Here is a 21,035-nt window from a genome sequence, read left to right on the forward strand (position 1 = left end):
TAAAAATACACAAGACGCCTGTCTAGTGCCACTGTCCTAGGCACTGCAGCATGTATTGTGATGCCTGTACCAATCCTTCAGTGCAGGTTATCTCTGGTATCCTAGCTAATAATTATTGGAAAGTCTGGCTGCTGGAAGATGACTGGCATGTTTATTGAAGAAATGCAGTTTGCTAAAACTTGTAGGTTATGTTTGATTTTTAAAAGCAGAAGACAGAAACGTAGTTATAATATCAAACACACAGTAGCCAGTATTGAAGGCATGAGGGCATTTTCTTTCCCCAGATTGTTTGAGAAGGTGTAAGAAGCAGCGAGGAGGGAAGGGGAAACCTGGCATGAAACCAGAGATGGTTTCTGCAAGCAGTGATGGCTGAATTTCACAATGACCATGCTGGCCTTGGGATTTGAGAAGTTCTGATGGCTGCCTTTAGGATAAAGTGGTGCCTAAAACCCCTCTCACTGCAACCCTATCAGATATTCACTGAATTTAGTGGAGAAGGAAGGTAGCAGCATTAAGGCTGCATTTTAACTGCTAAAAGTGAGTATTATTGCAGTGTAACATTTGGGCCATTGAGTCCCATGATGGTAGTGTCATTCCTCTTACAGTCATTACTCAAATATGTTTTGCTATCACATCTTTGAAGAACCAGTCTCACTGCTATATAACCTGTTTCCTTATTATGTACAAGCTGAAAGTATAAAATAAAACATATTTCTTCCCTAGCCAGAGCCTAAATGAGAGCAAATTCTAACAAATAGCCCTAATAATCAACTGATTACTTGAACTTGAAAACACTTAAAGATCATAGCCAGTTTTTGTTTGGGCAAACTGCTAATGCCTAATGAGTTTACAATAATGTTGTTAATACTGAAAAGATACAGCTATAAAAGATATAGCTGGCCATCTCTACAAGGCTGTTCTTCCTCTGTTGACACAGTTCCTCAATTATACTTGGAAGCAGCGTAATTTTGTAAGGAGGGAGAGGGAAGTGTTTCCCCTGAGCACAGTGCCCAGCAGCTCTCCTGTACCCATTCTGGTAAGTGTGACTTGCTTTGATTGCTATTGTACCAGCAGGGTTTTTAGACAGGGTGATGATGGAAAATTAGAAATTGTAGGTTATTCAGCTGACTCATTTTAGGGGCAGAGGTTTTCCTCAGGGCAGATGCTGTTAAACTCTAGAGAACAAAAAGAATGTGTGACTGTCACAAATCCCAAGTACAAGACCTTTGGAGAAGAATTCAGCTTTTTTATTTCTGTGTTTTGTGAAGCTTGGCTTTCTACTAACTAGCCTCTGAAATATAGGTGGCATGGCAAATTCGCACATCTTCTGGAAGTGAAATGCAAAAAAAAATTACATTTTTATGAATGTGGCCTTAAATTTTGCTCAGCAAAACCCTGTTCCAAAGCACCTGGATAGTCTGGTGCAAGACCTGTGAAATTATTGAGCTATACTGAATTGCAACCCAAGAATCTGTATCAAACGGTAGCATTACTGGTGAATGGAAAGCAGTACTTTTCACAACTGCCTTACATTTTGGCTTAGACTGAAAGACTCAATATAAATATTGTAGGAGTAGGTGAACTTCTTCTGACTTAAACAGAACAATATAGTTTAGTAGTCTGCCACAATGGGATTTTCTTACTAAGACAGAGCTTTACTGTAGAGCATTCATTTGAAAATGTAAGTCTTATATTCAAATTTACGGTATAAAATCCACAGAAGCAATGTGAAGTGCAGTATATTCTATTCCCTGAATAGAAGTAAAGTGAGCTTTTCTTTTTATAAGCAAAGGCATCCTTTCTCAAATGAAGAAATTGATTGCCTGTGATTTTTCTTACTATCTCAATGAAGCAATGTAGAACACACTGCTAGTTTGTCCCAGTACCTGCCTTCTGCTAGTGCAAGGAAGAAGAACAGCTGTATAGTCTGAGCAGAGCTGAACAGTTATGACAGTAACCTGAGACTTGAGTGACTCAGTTCACTTATTTTTTAATACAGACATTCTTTGTGATGTGACAATTTTCTTTGTCTCTGATGTGCTTCAGTTTTATGTTTGTAAAATGGAGTTGATATTTCTGTGTTTAGAGGTATGTTCCGAGATGAGTCAGTGTATTATACATCTGGGACAGTCTGAGCAGCTATGTCTTCTGTGAAAGTCTAGTGAGAATGTAGATCAAATTCTGTTGCTTGTATTCTTCAGCCCCTGAATAAAGAAGTATCACCTTGTGCCATTTTTTATCCATTTGTGTTCTTATCCTTCACTGAGATCTACTAGACTGATTTGTGTATTTTCCTCTTGCACTTGAGATTTTGTTTTGGCAGGCATCTCTGTTCTGACAATTTCTTTCTGACATTGGGCCAAGAAAAGTATGACACAAATTAAAATTTATTTCCCTACTCCAGCAAACCCTGGCCACAGATGAGCTCAAAAGGTGTAATCTGCGAACCTACTAGAGCAGGGTTCATTTCTGTTCTTTCTCTGTTAAATCAATATCACTGTCTGTGATACAGCTGAGAATTTAGAGCCTCAGCAAACGCAGAAGTCATGTACATGAGCATTGGACTGATCTGAGAGTTTTACTTCTCCTGCAAGTGAGGGCTGAACAGCGTGGCTGTATCATGGAACTTCTGGACCTGAATAAGCCAGTCACTTTTCTTCCTTTAAGTGCATGAGCTAGTCTGGGCCACTTTCACAGCACGCAGCTGCATCTCCTCTTCAAAACGCAGCATTTGGTCCTCACACAAAGGAGCAGTGTGGGGTTGTTGGTTTGTTTTTTTTTGGTTGGGTTTTTTTTTGTACTTCTAGTAGTACGAGGTCATGTGATCATCGCCTTATTCCTTCCTTTTCCTCTTAACTTAGATTTTTATCCCTTTTTAACCGAGGTCAAATGCATATGTGTAGGTGACACCAATCATTTCACACAGTTCGTCCAATTCCTCTGTTCTGGCTCAACCCCCTTGTGACAATCTACTGTTTGGCCTATGACAAATGGGGCCTGGAGTGAGATGGAAATGAACTCAAGAGTGAGTTTATAGGACTGTGGAGGACCATCTGTTAATGTAAATGTTTAAGGTAAAATCCATTAAGGCCTGTGTGCTGACGAGACATTTCATTTGCATCCTGCCTCTGGGAGTATTTTTGGCTCATGCGTAAGGGCAGCAGAGTTCCAGGGCAGACAACTGTGCTTTTTCTTCATCTTTTTGCTAGTGCAGGCTTTATGTTGTGATTGAGATGCCAGACCCTGAGATGTCAAATATTCTGCTTAGATTCAAAATGTGGGTTTGGTTTTAAAATTTATCAAGGACTCCACTTCCCCCAAAGAACTCATAGATTGTGTTACACCTTTTTTATTTATAGGAAATGAGAATTTAAGTATCATTATTTTTAGAAGCAGGAGAAACTTCTCCATTCTTTGCTATTCAGAATTCAAACGCAAGAGAGAGAGTGAGCAATAAAGAACAGTTTGTAAGGAGAAAGTGCAATCGGTTGATAACACTCATCTCTTGCTTTGTGCATGTCTCTCCTCTTGAAATCAATGGCATCAACAGGGAAAGCCAAGCTAGATTTTCCTAAGCTGTTCTGATATTCTGATGAGTAGCTTAGGGGAAGACAGTTTAAAAAGGTCTGAAGGTGTGTCACTGCTTGCCTGTCAAGGGATAGTCCACAACTTTAATCCTGTCAGTCTCCATTTAAGTCTGTGAAGAAATTTTAGGTATTTCTGAACCTTAAGGGACATATAAGTCTATAGTGCTATAAGGAATGTAGTTTAAAGTATGAGTTTTCTGCATTAGAAACTGGGAATGCTTATCACTGGTGGTTTTATGTGCTTGACTCTAATCTGCTTTTTAAAAAAATATTGTTGGTATGGTTGGGAGTCATGTTCCATGGCATTTCTGTGTTGGCATCTCTTTGGAACATGAACTCTGAGGGCAGGGGGGGCCTGAGAATTGGAGTGTTGATCATTCATCTCAACTCTAGTGACTTTAATAATTTTGAATTGGTGGGATAAAACACTGACAAGGTCATAGTAATAAACTGTTGATTACAAAAATCTCCAACCTAGAGCTGATAAGTCTAAACTGTAACCAAATTTTTTCTTTAGCACACAGAAGTTGTTCATAGAGTGTCGTGGTTTAACCCCAGCTGGCAACGAAGCACCACAAAACCACTTGCTTGCTTTCCTCCCTCCTCCCTGCCCCATGGGGTGGGGGCTAGAACTGGAAGACTAAAAGTGAGAAATCTTATGGGTAGAGATAAAGACAGTCTAGTGGGGCAGGAAAGGAAGGAAATAATAAAAGAATTAGAATGTAAAAAATAAGTGATGCACAGTGCAGTTGCTCACCAGTCACTGACCAGTGCCCAGCCAGATCCCAAGCAGTGGCCTTTTCCTCTTTCCACTCTCCGCTCTCCCTGGATTTCCCCTTAGTTTATATACTGAGCATGATGTCATGTGGTATAGAATATCCCTTTGTCCAGTTTGGGTCAGCTGTGCTCCCTCCCAGCTTCTTGTGCCTCTCCAGCCTTCTTGCTACCAGGGCTCAAGAAACTGAAGTCCTTGACTTAGTATAAACACTGCTTAGCCACAACTAAAAACATTGGTGTGTTATCAACATTATTTTACTACTAAATCAAAACCACAGCTTTATGCCAGCTACTAGAAAGAAAATTAACTCTACCCCACCTGAAACCAGTACGTACATTAAGAAATGTAGGTGTTCTATATGGAGCCATATACATCCAGAACAGCTTAAAGCCATTAAAGAGGTTGATGTCTAGTTCATCTAAACATATTGAGGACTGGACCTTTCTCCATTCATGGATTATCTTGGATATGCAACTCTGAATATGCCTAGATGGCTTGGATGTGGCCAGCACAGCTTTCAGTAGAGGGCAGTTCTTGTCTGTCTTCCAGTCATAGGTGTGGACAGCAAAGATTCTCCCATAATTCTTTTCCCTACCTTGGCTGTTTAAGTCTCCGAATAACAAGAATGACATTGGCAATGAAGGTTTATGGAGAACTTTGTGCTAAGGTCTTGTCAGCTTAGCATACTTATTCTCTACTAATTCCTTGTGTGGGCACCCTGCGCCTTTGTTGGGGGTTAGAACTGGATTAAGCTTAACTGCCAAAAATAAATTGAGGTACAGAATAAGGGAATTATGGACAGAATGCTGCTAAGTCACATTCTTATTTGTTCTGAAGTTAATTTCCCTGTGTTGGCAAGCACTAAGGAAAAGCTTCTTGTCTTCTCATGGTAAAAAGAGAGAAAATCCAGTTTGGATTGAGCATGTCCTTCTTTTCCCCTTCTCCTTTAACTCCAGTTTGCCCTCTGTGCCAAACTGGAGAATTGCACATTCACCTCTCACACTCCAGCTGAAGAAGATTGATGTGCAATTAAGATCTCTAAGGAGATGTATTAAATCCTGCAAAGACTCCAAATTCAGCCATGAATCTTCTTGTTATTTTGTTTTTTCTTCTCCTTTCTATATTGTGTATTGCTATCTCCTCATCTTCAGGACCATCATGACCCTGGCTCATGCTCCAGTGAAAAGTGGGAGCTGAAAGTGTTATGAAAAGTAGTCACTGAAATCTGCCTCCAGTCACAAACCTCTTTGAAAGTGGCTTGGTTTCATGCCATTTTACCTCAGTCTTCCTCCTTTCTTGTGCTGTGTTAGGTTAAGTTTTGTTGAGTCACAGTTGCCATGATGTGGCTGGATTAAAATGTTACCATAAAACATAAAGTTACTTCTTTTTAATGTGGAATGAATTTCTGAAGTTTTGGAAATCCTGTTCCATGGAAGCTTCTTCCAGAAAACTGCTAAGAAAGGTGGAGGTTCTTGTAGCTTTTGGCTGACAACAAAACAGGAATTGTTGGAAAATCTTGAGACACCTGTCATTGTGAGATATCCACATTTATTTTCTCAATCCAGGTATTCAGTATATGTGGATTTCAGGTTAATTTATCTCACTTATCACTGATCTGCTTTCCTAATACTGTAACAGAGCTCCTCTCCTAAAATGAAGGTATTTCCTTTCTTCAGTTGTACCTTATTTCTTCTGCTTTTATATATCTTCAAGCATTTTCTTTTGTTTTCTTTTTGCTGCTTCAATCCTTCTTCCACTTAGTTTGATTTAAACCTCTTCCTGTGGCTTTTGGTACAGGCAATATTGAGCACACCTGTGTGCATTAGGGTTTCAAACAGATTTTTTCACACAAAATGTTTCTTTACTTATGTAGGAGTTACAACTAATCTGAGACATTAAGCTCATTGCTCCATTTCTTGCCATGTGTGTGATACTGTTCTTTTGAGGGAAGAAGTTTGTTCTTGGTGTTGATGAGACTCATGATCCATGCAGATGTACTAATTTAGATAGTGAGCGATGTCCAATTCCTCATCATACACTTAGCTTTTGTGAATACTTTTTTTTTTTCATTTGAGGAAATTGTCATGCCTGAAACGTACCATTTTCCAGAATTGTTATGCCTCAGCTGTTATGTAGCTGTCAAATCTCTGATACCATTATTTTGTTTCTCTGTACATACCAAATTCTGATACCTCTGCTTGTGTACCAGGTTTTCAGCCATTTTGCCCTTGTCTTGTATTATGGATTTGATTCTAATTTAGTTGAATGAAATGCAAATCTTTCTGCTTAAATCTGTGGATTTGGAAATCAGGCCTTATATGATGGCAGACTAACTGAAAAATAAAGCATATTTTCATGTTTTGCTCCCTATTTTTTTTGTCCTCTGAGGTACAGAAATCCTCTACCATTTGCAGTTTTTCTGAGAATAGATCAGAACTAAAAATATCAGTAGGTTGTATGTCGTCTGTTTATAGATAACAAAGCTGTTGACTTTTACCTCTACTTTTATAAAAGTCTGTGAGAAAATTGCCTTAACAGAAGGCAGAAGCCAAGCCTTGATTACTTGCAGTCCACAAGAACCATGTAATACATTAACTAGACCAGAGTATTAGTTTCAGTGTTCTGAGCAAGTTATTAAGTTCTCCCTGCAATTTTAAACACATTGAATATTCTTCAGTTCCTTGCCAGAGTGTTTGTAAAATATTGTTGTGCCCTGTTAAGTTCCAGTGCTCCTTTTTGTCTTGCCTGTTGGTAAATGGACCTTTCTCTGCACAATTCCTACACTACTGTCTTCTACAGCAGGAGTCCCTATAACTGTAAGATGTTGCTTTGTAGTTCATTCTCTCTGGTATTTTGTATGCAACCGTTTCAAAAGTGCAATAAAAGAAGGGGTTAACCTGGGAGATCAAGATGAAGTTTAAAAAGCAGAAAAAGAAAGATAAGCACTTTGTGTGTCTCTCATTCTCTAGTCTAAGGGTGGCCTCTATGATTAATTTAGCAGTCCGTGCTCCTTAAAGAAGGTGTTACTCAAGCAGGAATTTGGCTGCTCAGGCTAGAGGGAATGCGATGGACTGGTGCATAGCAGTGGTAACACAAGGTCACAGAGGTGTTAAAATGTGCTAGTAAGAGCATGGAGGTTAGTGCCTTCACTGAGCAGCTGCAATGAAGAGGAAAAGAAGTTATGTACTGAATTGTGGATTTATTAGTTCCTGAAGAAGCTGACCATCTAGATAAGTTGTCCTGGCAAGCCTTTGATACTTCTGGTTATAAATGGCTATACTGCCAGTTTCTCCAATGCCAATGGTATTTCTGAATCTACACTGTTTAGGAAGTTACTTTGCTCCTCTGATAGTGCTATTACAATGTGTTTAGAAATTGCAAAGGCCTATATATAAGTGGGTATGTGAGGCTATGCAGAAGGTGTGAAAAGTCCTCTTGTAGGCACATTTCTGCACATAATTGATTTTCTAAGTATCTCCTGAGGGAACGTGAAAGATTGTGTATCCAAATACACTTGGAGGTTGTTGTGGTTTAAACCCAGCCACATAGCTCATTCACTCACTCCCCCCCTTCCTCCCCCAACTCCTGGAGAGATGGGGAGGAGAATCAAAAGAATGTAGGTCCCACGGGTTGAGATAAGAACAGCTTAATAACTAAGGTATAACACAAATCACTACTGTTACCACCAATAATAATAATGATAAGGGAAATAGCAATGGACGAGAATACAACATCTCACCACCCGCCAACTGATAGCTCACCCCACCCTGCCTGACTGAGCACTGACCGATACCTCCTCCAACCCTGCAGTCCACCTAGCCCTTCTGGGCAACTCTCAGTTACATCCTGGGCATGAAGTGCTGTGGTATGGAATACCTCTTTGGTCAGTTTGGGTCAGGTGTCCTGTCTCTGCTTCCTCCCGGCTTCCCCTCCTCCCTGGCAGAGATGAGGCTCACAAATTCCTTGGTCAGACTAAAACATTTGAGGGGTAACTAAAACCGTCGGTGTTGTCATCGCTGTACCCAGGCTGAAAGTCAAAAACACAGCACTGCACCAGTTACTGAGAAGGAGAAAAATGACCGCTACTGCTGAACCCAGGACAGAGGGTTTTTTAAGTGCTGTCACCTGAGCTCTTGAATGGACACAACAGATTCTAAAGAACAAACACTTAGTGGAAACAGTGGAAATATTTGAAACTGGATTGAGACTGCTGTGCTGTCATCCTGCTGCAGAGAGGCTAATGGGCCTGGTTTATGCTTTGCACTAGTTCACACTCCTTTGGAAAGATGTGCTGGCATAAGCTATTGGAAATAAACTGAAATTGGTAGAATTGTGCCAACATATAACATAAGTGAATTGAGTTCATAGGATAGCTAAGCATAAATCTGAAGACTGCAGAGCACAGTCTCTATCCTATAGGGTGCTGAGCAATTGCAAATTCTGTTAGCTACACTGGAAGTCAGTATTTCCAGTCTTTAGTAAATAAAGTGAAAATTTTGTAAAGCAAAGGTATGTTTTTCTAGGGGTGATTGGGGTAGAAATTAGATTTTTTTTTAATTCTTTTTTTTAGTGCTGAAATCCTAGCAGGGGTAAATACTTGGTTTTCTTTTTTTGTTTTCACCTAAATAAGCTCTTTGAAGCTAGTGGCAAACAATGAAGAATGTGTTGTGATGATGAATGTGGCCTTTTTGCTGTTTATGAGAGCAGAGCTGCTGCTGTTTTAAAGCCAACAAAGTGGATGGGTAGGCAATAGAAGTTAACTTGGTCATAGGCATTTGAATTCTCCTTTTCCGCATATTTTGCTGTTTCAGGAGGGAGGAATTAAGTATTGTGTTCTTTGGCATGCCTTAGTAAAGGAAGTAGTGATGTGCTAAGGAACACAAGAGTCCTGACTGAGAAGTGTCGCAAATGAGAAGTTTAGGATTGCTTCTAGCAAATTAAATGGTTCTTTGTTTTGCACAGGCTGTTCCTGGTGAGATTTTTCAACGTGTTTTACTGCTAAAATTAAAGACCAAGTCCCTTTTGCCACTCAAACAATCTCTATTTTGAGAATATCTCTATTCTGCCTGTTTAAATGCAATTGAGCTGAATAATAAAGGTCTCTTTGGTCTGTCAGGGCCAGATTGGAATAGGTTGCACTAAGTACCATGCTCAGCAAAACCGCATTTGGCTATTATAGGGCTGTGGGACTGATAATCCTTTTAATTCCTGTATTAGGGTTTTGACTGCCTCTTCATGTTCCAAGTTCCATTTCCATGGTTTTCCCTTTTGTAAAAGTGAGTACAGCGGGTGAGCAATGACAGAAAATCCAGGTACATATTTTCTCCAGTACTCTCAAGTTCCCATTAACATCATTCTTTCTTAGATTGGGCATCTGCAGCTGTTTTTTTCTTAAGGTATCTGGAGGAATCGCTGCACTGTCTGCTATCCAAATACCCAAAAACTTTTCTTGTGTACTTGGTCCCTGGTATTTCTCAGGTGGAATGTCAACTTCTGCTTTATGTAGTGCTTGCCACACTGCTGTGATCACTTCCCCTACCTTTTCAGGGGACTCTCTTCGGATTAGAATATCATCTATATATTGGTACCATTTCACATTCTAAGGAAGTGAGACTGTAAAAGTTCAACATGTGTAGCATGAGAAATTGTGTCTAAATGTTTATACTGCCGTGGAAGTCTGTTAAGGGTATATTGTATACATTCCCAAGTAAGGGCAAATTTCTTTTTATCTTTCTTTTGTAAGGGGTCCATAAGGAGCATACCTTTTACACCTAGTGCTGCTATCCATGGATGTGTGGCTGTTAGGGTTGCAGAATTGGGTACTGCAGTTATTAGCGAGGTTGTGGTGCATTTAAGTGCTGCTCATCAGTTTTTAGTCGCCATCTGCTATCCAGTTCTTGGACATATTAAACTGGTGAATTGTATGGGGAGTGGGTTCTAGAGGTGCTTTGTCATGTCTTCAGATCAGCTGTGACTTCAGAAATTCCCTTTTGTGCTGCAGTAGAAATTGGGGATGGTGGTATGGTAGTAATCTTTGAACTGGGGAGTGCCGATACTGTGCAGAGTACACGCACTGTAGCCTCCAAATTCTTATTAGGATTAGGGTCAACATTTGAACCAAAAGGCCACACGCTGATGTCTGGCAGGCACCAGGTTCAGCTGTTCAGAGCATCAAAACGCAAAAGATTTTCATTATGAGCTTAACTGCAAAATGAGTAGGTGACGTGCACTTCTTGCCTGGAAGCCACAAATTAATTTTTGCAGTTTGGCAAACACTGGCTCCTGCTGGTTACACCAATTTGCTGAGAATCCTGATTTAGGATCCTGGTGACTACACCAGTTTGTCTCAAATGAGTTATTTGAGTTGCTTAAAGAATCACTGTCAAAGGTATTGGTAAAAGTGGTTTTAATATAAATTTATGAAAGTGCAACTTAACAAAGTTCAATGGTGAGGTTCACTCTGTTATTTAATACATTAGTGAAACATACAAAAGGAAAATCGAGGTATAACCAACCTAAAATGATTTATACAGAGACTGAAGATGCAAAAGAAGAGATCCTCCTGTTGAGTCATGAGGTTCAGAGTGGACCCCCTTGCTTTTTAAACTGTTAGAGCTCAGATGCAGCTAGGTCAAAGTTAGTCCTAGACTTAGACAATGGTTTATTTCTAAAGGAACTAACTATGTTAATTTCATCAGTATTAATTAGCACGCTGTCAGCAACTTACTGAGGATCTGTTGCAAATAAGGGGCCTCCCTGCCTTGGGTAAGGAAGGATCTCTCTGTCTCAGGTAAAGAATCTCAGACCTTGAGAAGTGCCCTCAGTTCAAGGGCAGAGTCACTGGCTTGCAGTCCAGTAGCATTTTAGGGAGAAATTGAACTAGACTTGTCTAAAGATCTTTTGTTAGTAGAAAGGTCTCTGTCTCAAGGATCAACCTTTAGATGTGTCCCAGCTCAAAGGAAGATCACTCCCATGATGTTTTGCAGGGAGAGCTCAAAGAAAGGCTGACTTAGGCTGCCATCTTTATGGGATAAAGTGGCTGGGTCCTAGTTAAATTGCATCCAATGTCAAAGGTATGCATGAGACTCCTTGTATCCACAACTCTATTTGTTCCTTGATAAATGAGTCTTGGAGAAACTACCAGTTCACATGTTAATCACATGATCAGTGTTCCGAGCTCATTTTCTTTGGTGCTCACTGGGTCACTGTGCCCCTTTGTGGGTTTTCTGGAGGAAAACATTTAACATTTATAATATATAAAAATATGTTGAAAAAGACATCATGCTTTTTTGTCTGGTATATTTTTTGGTAGGCTGGATGTTTTATTTGGTGAGATTTGTTTTGCTTCGGAAAAGTAGTATGAATTAAACTATAACTGCCCCAATGGAACAAAGTTAATAGCCATTTAAATTAAACTACAGCCTCCAGTGGATTACCACCTCACTGTCTTTGCTCTAAAATGCGGGTATTTTATCCCCTAGGTTACATAGTCTTTCCTTGTCGGTCATGGGAATTTAAATGTGATGCATTATCCACAGGAGGGCTCCCTTATTGTTCCCTGAAGGTAACAGAAACATATTGGGAGTTTCAAGGGAAAATTTCAGTTTCAAAATGCAAATGAAAGCAATAGAGAATTCAAAGAAAATCTTTTTCCTAATTCACCCCAAGATCTGGCTTCATGAGAAGTTTTATGCAGATGAGCCTTAATGTACTTTTCTGTTTTGCTTCTAAAACTAAAATCAAGGTTGAGAATAATGTTCCTGCAATATATTTGTACATTTCTAAGTAACTTCTAAACTGGTTTTGTTTTCTCTGAGATGCTAGTCTTAAGTCTGTGGGGAGCTACAAAAGCATCTCACATCAGGGTGAATGAAAAGAAGATAAAATATAAGCATCATGTTGCAAATGAGATGTTTACAGAATAAGATAAATCTTCAGATGCTTCTCCAATTGTGTTATATTTATTTTATCTTTTTTAATGGGGGGTGTTGGGAAAGGAATTGGACTAAAGCACCTGGCAACAATCATCCTATCTTAATCCCTGAAACAACTTCTTTGTGAACCAGTGATGACATCAGTTTTTCTCTTTTTCCTGCTTTGGCCTTGCACCCATAGAATGGATGAGAGGTAATTTCCTTCAGTCTTTACAGACCATGGACAATCTGCTAAAGTTCCTTTGATGGGGAGCTGTTTATGTTGTGTTTGGGGAGATGTGAAAATGCATTCTATTAGAAGCTGCAGCTTGCTAGCTTGTTTTACTTGTTAAGCAAAATTGTATCTGGTGACAGAACAGTATAAGAACATAAGTCAATGTCTCCTGAATCTTATGTTTTCTTTTCCCATGTGTGAGTTTTTTAGCTAAAAACTAGTTAGTATTGGCATTAGTATTAGTATTTTTAGCTAAAAACTAATTAGTATTGGTAATTTCTTTCCCTGATGATGTGCAGCTTGGGTTGATGTCCCTCAGTTGTTCTTACAATGCTTCTATCTAGTTCCAGACAGCCCACTCCAAGAAAATATGCCCTTTTAAGGCCGATCTTCACAGCATAAGCAATTATTCTGCATAATGTCGTACTTTTTCTGCATGAGAACATTGCATGAAGAAAATGTCAGGTGCCCTGGTGAACTCTGAGCTCATCTGATCTCTTTTGGCTGGTTCCACTGGACAAGAAAATCTCAAGATATAATTCTCAGAAGATAACTCAGAAAAGTGTTGCAGACTCAAGAGAAGATGATTAAATTCCAGCTGTTTGTTTGAGAAATAACTAGCTATTATCTGATAAAGGTAAATGACACTATGAAGACATGCCAAGCTATGTGAAAATAATTGGAAATTGCTAGTGGTTATCTCCAGCATAGAAGGTTTTGTTATATTTCTCTCAGCATTAGATTGGCTTTCCCTGTGCTGCTATATGGAGAAGAACTTGGGAGAATATTTCTAAGTGGGAACTACAAAGTTGGGTGTGTGCTACTATTATAAGGCCTGAGATATAGCATGAGATAATAGTCCAAGTATGGGTGTTTAGCAGTCAGAATACCTGGACTAACTCTTAGTTCAGATCTCGTATTCCTCTAGGGAGGTGTCAAGGTTTAACCCCAGCTGGCAGCTAAACCCGCACAGCTGCTTACTCATTGGAAGGGTGAAGAGAATTGGAAGGGTAAAAGTGAGAAAACTTGTGGGTTGAGATCAAGACAGTTTAGTAGGTAAAATAAAAGTCATGTGTGCAAGCAAAACAAAACAAGGAATTCACTTACCACTCACCAAAGGCAGGCGTGGTTCAGCCATCACTAGGAAAATATCAGGGTCACCCATCATGGTTACTGGGGCAAACAGAAAGCCATCACTCCAGACATCACCCCTTCCTTCTCCTTCTCCTGGCTTTATAAGCTGAGCATGATGCCATATGGTGTGGAATATCCCTTTGGTGTGCTGGGATCAGCTGTCCCAACTGTGTCTCCTTCCAGCTCCATCCCCACTCCCACCCTACTCACTGGTGGGGTGGGGCAAGAGTCAGAAAAGGCCTTGATTCTATGTAAGCACTGCTCAGCAATAACTAAAATATTCCTGTGTTATCAACACCGTGTTCAGCATACTAGCTACTATGAAGAAAATTAACTCTATCCCAGCCCAAACCAGCACAGGTCACCCTGTAGCAAGTGTGAAAATAAAGGCTAATGCTTGTGTACTTCATGGGGTTTTTACAAGGTGTATTTAGGATTGACAGAGATTTTGAGATCTGTGAATTGGAAATAGTATGTGAACAGGCTGTATGATTTATCATCAAAGTCTGTGCTTTGGAATTGTGCTTTTCGTACATTGTAGATCTTATTTTATAATGTTGACTCCTGAAGACCAATCTTCTATTTAATATTCCTTTAATTCTCAGCTGTTTGAGAAGCAAGGTTCTCAAGGTTGTGTGCCTTTTGTCTCCATAGTGTAGAGATTTTAGGGTCATCTCAGCAAGTTCTGATCGTATTTGAAAAAATGACAAAAGTCATAGACGAGAGGAGTATATACTGTATTAGTTTCAAGCTGGATTTCAAGGTCTTAAAACTAATATTGAAGTCTAAAGGTAGTGCAGAATAAACAAAACTTTGGCTTAATTCCTCCTCTTTCTTGTCCTGCACAAATTGAGAATTTTTTGTCATACCATGTTTATCAGGAACTTCTTTAGCCAGTGTTTCTTAGTGAATCTGTTCTCTCTTTCATCTTTTCTCCATTTCATTAATCCCATCCAAATTTGCATTATCTGTGCAATATGCCATTTCAAATGTGCATCTTTTCGACACTGAAAATATTCCTCTAATAAATACCATTTGCTAGAACATCTGCACATGCAAAAAGGCTGCAAAAATAACCAAATCACATGGGATTCTTATGAAAACTACAGGAATTGGATGACACAGTGATAAAAAATTCTTATCTACAGCTCTTACTAGTACTGGTTTTGTGCAGCTATATTGATGGTGCTGAGTGATGACATTGAAATTTCTTTTCATCCCTTTGATAAAGAAGAGGTAAAGCTGGTTAAAATTTCTGTCTGTAGTATTATATTTAAATGTGAATTCAGCACCTTTTTCATGCTTATGTTGGATTTTCTGCTGGGAAATCTTTTATGTAAACAGCCATGTAGTTCACGCCAACAGGTCTTAGTAAGAGCTTAAACACAGGCTGGTTATTTCCACTTTCCAGAGATGTGCTCATACTCTATTGCCACGAGTACTTTTTTTCTCTTATGCCAGTAGAAGTTGGTATATTGACTATATTAGTGATAGATTTCTACATGAAGTCTACTGTGTTGATAGGAGCCCAGCATATCCCACAGCCAGTAGCTTCTTGGAAGTGATGTGAATTTGAGAAAATAAGGCACCACATCATGTTTGTCTGTATTTCTGTTTCTCTTCAGCCTTGGGCCTGTGCAAACACCATTTTATCTTTCAAGTATTTATGTGCATCCACAAGCTGTGTTTCTTTGTTTATGAGTAAACACTGAGATCTCACAAGGTGACTTTAAGGGAAAAGTTTTGTCAGAGACATGGAGTAGTGTCCATGCTGTGGCTTTGAAACTGGAAGGAACAGAAGTAAGATCCTCCTGTTGAGGACGTGGTCTTTACAGTTCTTTGTGACAACGTTTTTAAGGTTATTTGGAGATGTGCACTGCAGTCCATGTTGAAGCAGAACAGACCACGCTTATCTCTCTCCTGCAGTTGTTCTAAGTGGAAAGAGACCTAGTTCCCGTATTTTTTACTTGTGTCCATTTCACCAAATTTAGGAGGAATTAAGAAAAGTGCTTTCCTAGAAGCAGATCATAATTTTTCATTTTACCATATCCCTAGAGAACCAGTTAAACTATTCAGTGTGCCCAGTTGTCAATTATTTGTGTGTAGTGGCCTCTTGCAGATAGTGTGATACTTGCATTCATTTTGGCCACTTTATTTGTCATGTTGCTGTTTGTCTTTGCCTTCTGTGAATCTTTTTCTCTTCCCAGCTGCTCTCAGATATGTTGGCTTCCATTATTGCTTTACTTGTGCTGGTGAGTCTGCAGCTTGCTGGTCTGCTGCTAACATGGGCTTCTGCTTCAGCTGAAGTGTACTGGAGTGTGAAAGAGAGAGGCTATAGAAGGGCAATTTGGGCTTCCTGTGGGCCCCGTGGAGACTGACTGTTGGTGCTTCCCCAGGACTTCTAAGAATATGTATGTGTCAGCACAGCAGCTACCTACCCTCTTCAGTGGGGTTCTGTGGAGGAGAGGCTGAGCAGTACCAAAGGGTACTTCCTGACTCTAGCATCACTACAACAGGGCAATGCCAAGCTGTGATTTCTGCTTGTCTGAGAGGTTTGGAAGTGCTTATAAAACTGAACTTCTCTTTGGAGTCCGGTTTGATGTGATAGTGTTTTGGTCATGTATCAGCATAGTTCTTCAAGAGAACAGTCCTAATGTACTTTCAGCATATTGCAAGAAGAATTGTCAAAGATGACCAAATTGCCTTAAAGGTAAAAAACTTGAGGGGATTAAATGACAAGTTCTTAGATTACTGAATTTCTCTTGATTTTTTTAATTAAGCTTGGGTATCTACTGCAGTTTATGGGATTTAGATGTACTGTTTTATGCTGTGATCATCATGAATGACAGCAGATTCAGTAGAATCTCTTCTTGGCTCTAAACATAACAGTGAACACCTGGTGAATGAGATGTTTGTACTGAGTGACTCGGATTAGAAAGATCCTCTTTGTACAGCCTCTATCCCCAGTCACAAATCCTTGTACAGCTTGCATTGCTCCCCATAGTTGGCTGCTCGCCACTGCTGTGGGCAAGTTTGTTTTCTCTGCACTACAGAGTTAGAGCAAAGTGTCTCTATTTTTTTGTTGTACAGGCACCCACCTTTTTCTCTCTTCCCCTCATAACTAGCTCTGCAGTTTTTCTCTCTCCTGTGCATGCAGAGGGCTGACAATCCCCAAAGAGGTGCATAGGGACTGGAGACAAGTTAAAAACCTTTTGTTGAAGAGCAAAATATTGATGGAGCTCCAGAAATCCAGAGATCTTTACTGGGGTTCACTTTCTGTGGTTGTCTGATAGGTACTTATAGGATGTATATTTATACTGCTTGGATACTGAAACACCTTAGTTAATGTGATTTCCTGTAACTTCTGTCCAATACGTGGTTCCTTAAGGTGTTGAGGATTTTTTTTTTAAGTCATAAGTATAAATATGCATGAATAAACAGATACTCAAGTGATGCACAGCATTCATTCCAGCCATAAAATTTGTGGGCATGCCCCATAAACACAGGGATTGACATTTTCTAGTGGGGCTTATAAAATCATGGCCTCAGGCTATGCAGCCAGGGATTTCATGCATTGAAACAGGCAGAAAAAAAGTGATCAGGGCACAGTGTGAAGAATGGAGAGGGGAAAATATGAAATTATTATGTAATTTGGCAATATCTGATGGAAAACAATGTCTGGTTGTACTTGAGGAATTGGAATTTCTTACTATTAACTGACAATATTGTCAAAAATTATACAGGTGTCATAGAAAATTCCCCATTTCCCTAAGGATTTAGTCAGGTTATTGTGTAGAGAATTGATTACAAATCCCCAAGTAGGGATTCGGCTCTAGTAGGTTCAGGGGTGAGAATGTACTTGCATATATAGGCAGCATGCATATACCAGAGCCTCAAAATTCATAAGCCAGTTGGATTTCTGAGGCTTTTGTCTCATGTCTACTATGTTGTGGCTTCCTGGAATTGCTTTGTTAGGGGTGGTGAGCTATTTTATATATTAAGAGAAGCACTTGAGGTGAAAATTTAATGTCTAAGATTTGCCTGCTGATTAGAGTGTAGATATGTGTATTTGCAATGTCTGTGAATGGAGGCTTTATTTTGACTTAATAGAAAGACAGGCAAAGCTCTGGTGTGTGTAGAACTTCCGAACACTATAAAAAGGTAGCTGTCCGTGGAGATATGGTTTGGGCCTGCTTCTGTGAGATGATTTGGATGCTGTATGTTGATGGTATGATATACTTACCTCAGCTTGCCATGTAAGTGCTATGCCTCAACAAGGTGGGGGCATGACCCTCTCCCACACTTAGAGGATGAATACTTCAGGAGCCTGTGGGTGGCATGACTGTGAAGGGCAGTCTCCCAGGTTAGACTTCCTTGCTATTGTGCATAGTTTTTGTTCCTTCCTTCTGAAGTACTAAAGTCTGATAAGAGTCAAATGTTTGAAAGGAAGAAAGAATAAGTATGTAAGGAAGTTAGCGGATAGTATGCAGATATCCATCATCAGAAATCCAAATCCCATGGGTTTGTGGTAGATATTGCAGGAGGAAGGATGTATTTAATTTTCTTCTTTGTTTTTTTTTTCCCAGTGAGATAATTGTGCCTGATGATGAAGTTTGCTCACTCTGTTTTTTGATCCTGTAGTGCAGCTGCTGCTCTATTTTCTACATGGCTGGGCTTTACCACAGACCTGTCGAGCCACAGCTCACTGATTTTTTTTTTTTTTTCTTAAGAAAAGAGAATGCCAGAAGACAGCATTATGGCAATGCAGCCATAGGCAGGACAGGCTGGCTGCATTTGGCATAACTGGATTGCCTTAGCTTTACTTCTTGAATGTTTCTCACAAGAGACCCAAGTGTTTCCCTTTTGTGATGAGTTTCTGTGATCTCTGTTGTTTGTTTACTTATTGGGACTTTTGGTTTTTGTTTTTATTTTGCTCATTTTGTTTTGTGGTTTTCTTTAAGTGGAGGGAAATGAGCAAGCCAAGGAGCTCATTTAAAGAAAATTGTCTTGTTGACTCCAATGTACTTGTAACAAGGTGGGGGCACTTCATCTCTGAATTCAGAAAGTGTTACAGGTGAGTACTATCTAGATTTATTTATGTTTGATGTATAAGTTTTATGAATCATATTGTGATTCACAACTCAGCCCTAAGATCTAACCTTGGGTGAAGCAGCACAAAACTCAACAGAAAAACTTTATCTCCATTCTCCTTACCTCTGTTTTTTGTGGCAGGATACCCTATGTCAGTGCACTGTACAGTGAACACAAAGAGTTGGGAGGAGGAATGGATTATAAGTGTGTGCTTGTTAAAATAGGGAATAAGTACTTGAATAGTAGTAATAAAATATCTGTAGTGGGATAACACCCTGAGTTGGATGTTCTTTTACTCCAGAGTGAGTGTATTAACTTAAACTGGTAAAGGATTTGGATGCTATATCACTCTATATCATGTTAGGTGAGTTGTTTTAATTGTTTCCACACTCTTCATTGCAAAGGCAAGGTAACAACACTTAGCTTAAATCTCTTTTATGGTATCCTGTTCAATTGCAGTAATGTGATGTACACCTAAGAACAGTCTGCTGTAACCGTGTCACATAGATCGTTGTTGTTGTATACTGTTGTCAAATAAAAACATAAAGCTGGAAAGGCTGAGAGCATTTATTGATTTCTCAGTTGAGGCATAAAAGAAGCAGACAACCTTTCTAAGCTCAGTGGCTTAGATCTGGGGAAGAAGAGGAAGGAAAAAAGGGATAACTTTGACATAGATGACACAAGGGGCAGTGGTTTCTGACATAACCCAATAGGCCTAAATGTTGAGAATGCTGTGTCTGCTGGGATGAAAAAAGAGGTGCAAATGTGGGGAAAACTGGATATTGCTTGAATATTTTCTGGCATATTTTAATGGACTGTGTCTCATAGATGTGTATCCTTTTAAATGTTTCCCAAGCAGATGGATGAGGCTGCAGACAACCTATAAGCAGTGCCTCTGAGGGATGTTAGAACTGCGCCTATTTGTTTCAAGGGGATACAGCTTCTAACAATATTAACTTTAAATATAGGCATAATTCACTCTTTCACAGCTGATTATTTTGGTAGGAACATGTGATGAGTTTGAAATAGAATTATGTGAGAGTTTTACACTGAATTAAAGTTGAATGTCATCAATTTTCTTTGCAGATTTAATCCTCTGGTGTTGGTGGTGCTTTAAAAATACCTTTTATAGTAGATGCAAAGATTTCTCTGAAGCAAGCTTTTGGGGCTTCTCTTTGTCTCTGCAGATTATGTTGTCTGAGTCAAGTGATCATTAACACATACTACTTTTTGCTGTTGCTGCACTTGGCTAATGTCTTGTCCTAAATGAAATGTCCTAAGTATGACTATTAATGAGACATTAACTATTGTATTCCAGATATTTTATTTGGTATATTTGTAACAGCAGTGATCCTTAATATTAACATTCCTTCTGCATTTATGATAGCTGTTCATTCCTAAAGAGTGAAGGGCAATGAGGAGTCTTTAGGTAACATGAAGGCGTTGTGGAGGGCTCTGCTTGCTCTTGTCTGGGTTTTAAAGTATAATATTTGAATGTGTGGAATAACTCTTATGTACAGAGTTATATGTGATTTAATCTGTCATCTTATGTAGGATGATTTCAGAGTAGTAACTATCAGTCAGTCAACAGTGTTCTGTTACTGATAGATGCTAGATTATTTATTGCTGCTACCTTCTTAGTAAAAAATGTGCTTCTTTTCACTATAGCAGCTAGCCTAAATTTGGGGGATAGCAGTTTATCCCGGTTATGTGGAAGAAATTAATTGGATGGAGCCAGATATCTATAATGGATTTTTGTTATTTTAAAGGAATGTATAAAGCCTCCATTCCTCAAACAAAATAAGATATGAAATGTAAAGGCCCTTCTCCATATTTACAGCACCCGTTGTCTCTATGGCATGCTTCCCAAAATGCCCCATCCCACAGCCACACCACACATCAGCTCAGCCTGGGCTGAATTCTACCACTATCTCCCCCTGGAGAGTGTGTTCTGTTCTTACATGTCTTCTGGAGGAGCTCCCAAGCAATCATAGAACCATAGAATAGTATGCTGTTATTTTTTTCTTTAATTTGAAGTACTCAAAATCTGAAACAACATTTTTTTCTATTATCTTTTTGTCTAAAGTGGAAACTTGTTTGCAACTGTCTAAGTATATTACCTGGGTAATTATCTGGGTGACAATTAAATCTACCAGATTAAATTTTCCAGAGTGACCTTGACACGCTTGTGAGGTGGGCTGATGCCGACCTTATGAAATTTAATTATGCCAAGTGCAAGGTCCTATACCTGGATCAGAGCAATCGCAGGCACAGCTACAGGCTGGGCAGAGAAGAGA

At 39.4% G+C, this 21,035-nt stretch overlaps 1 protein-coding gene across 27 annotated transcripts in view; it reads left to right on the forward strand.

Annotated features, from left to right (window-relative positions):
- NRXN3 (neurexin 3) overlaps positions 1 to 21,035 on the forward strand; it is a 1,029,877-nt gene that overhangs the window by 528,570 nt on the left and 480,272 nt on the right. The window lies entirely within an intron of this gene.

Source organism: Neopsephotus bourkii, unplaced genomic scaffold (assembly GCF_033783945.1).
Source record: "Neopsephotus bourkii isolate Nb327-2 ecotype Australia unplaced genomic scaffold, CSIRO-AGI_Nbou_v1 NB_1376, whole genome shotgun sequence".
NCBI classification, from domain to species: domain Eukaryota; kingdom Metazoa; phylum Chordata; class Aves; order Psittaciformes; family Psittacidae; genus Neopsephotus; species Neopsephotus bourkii.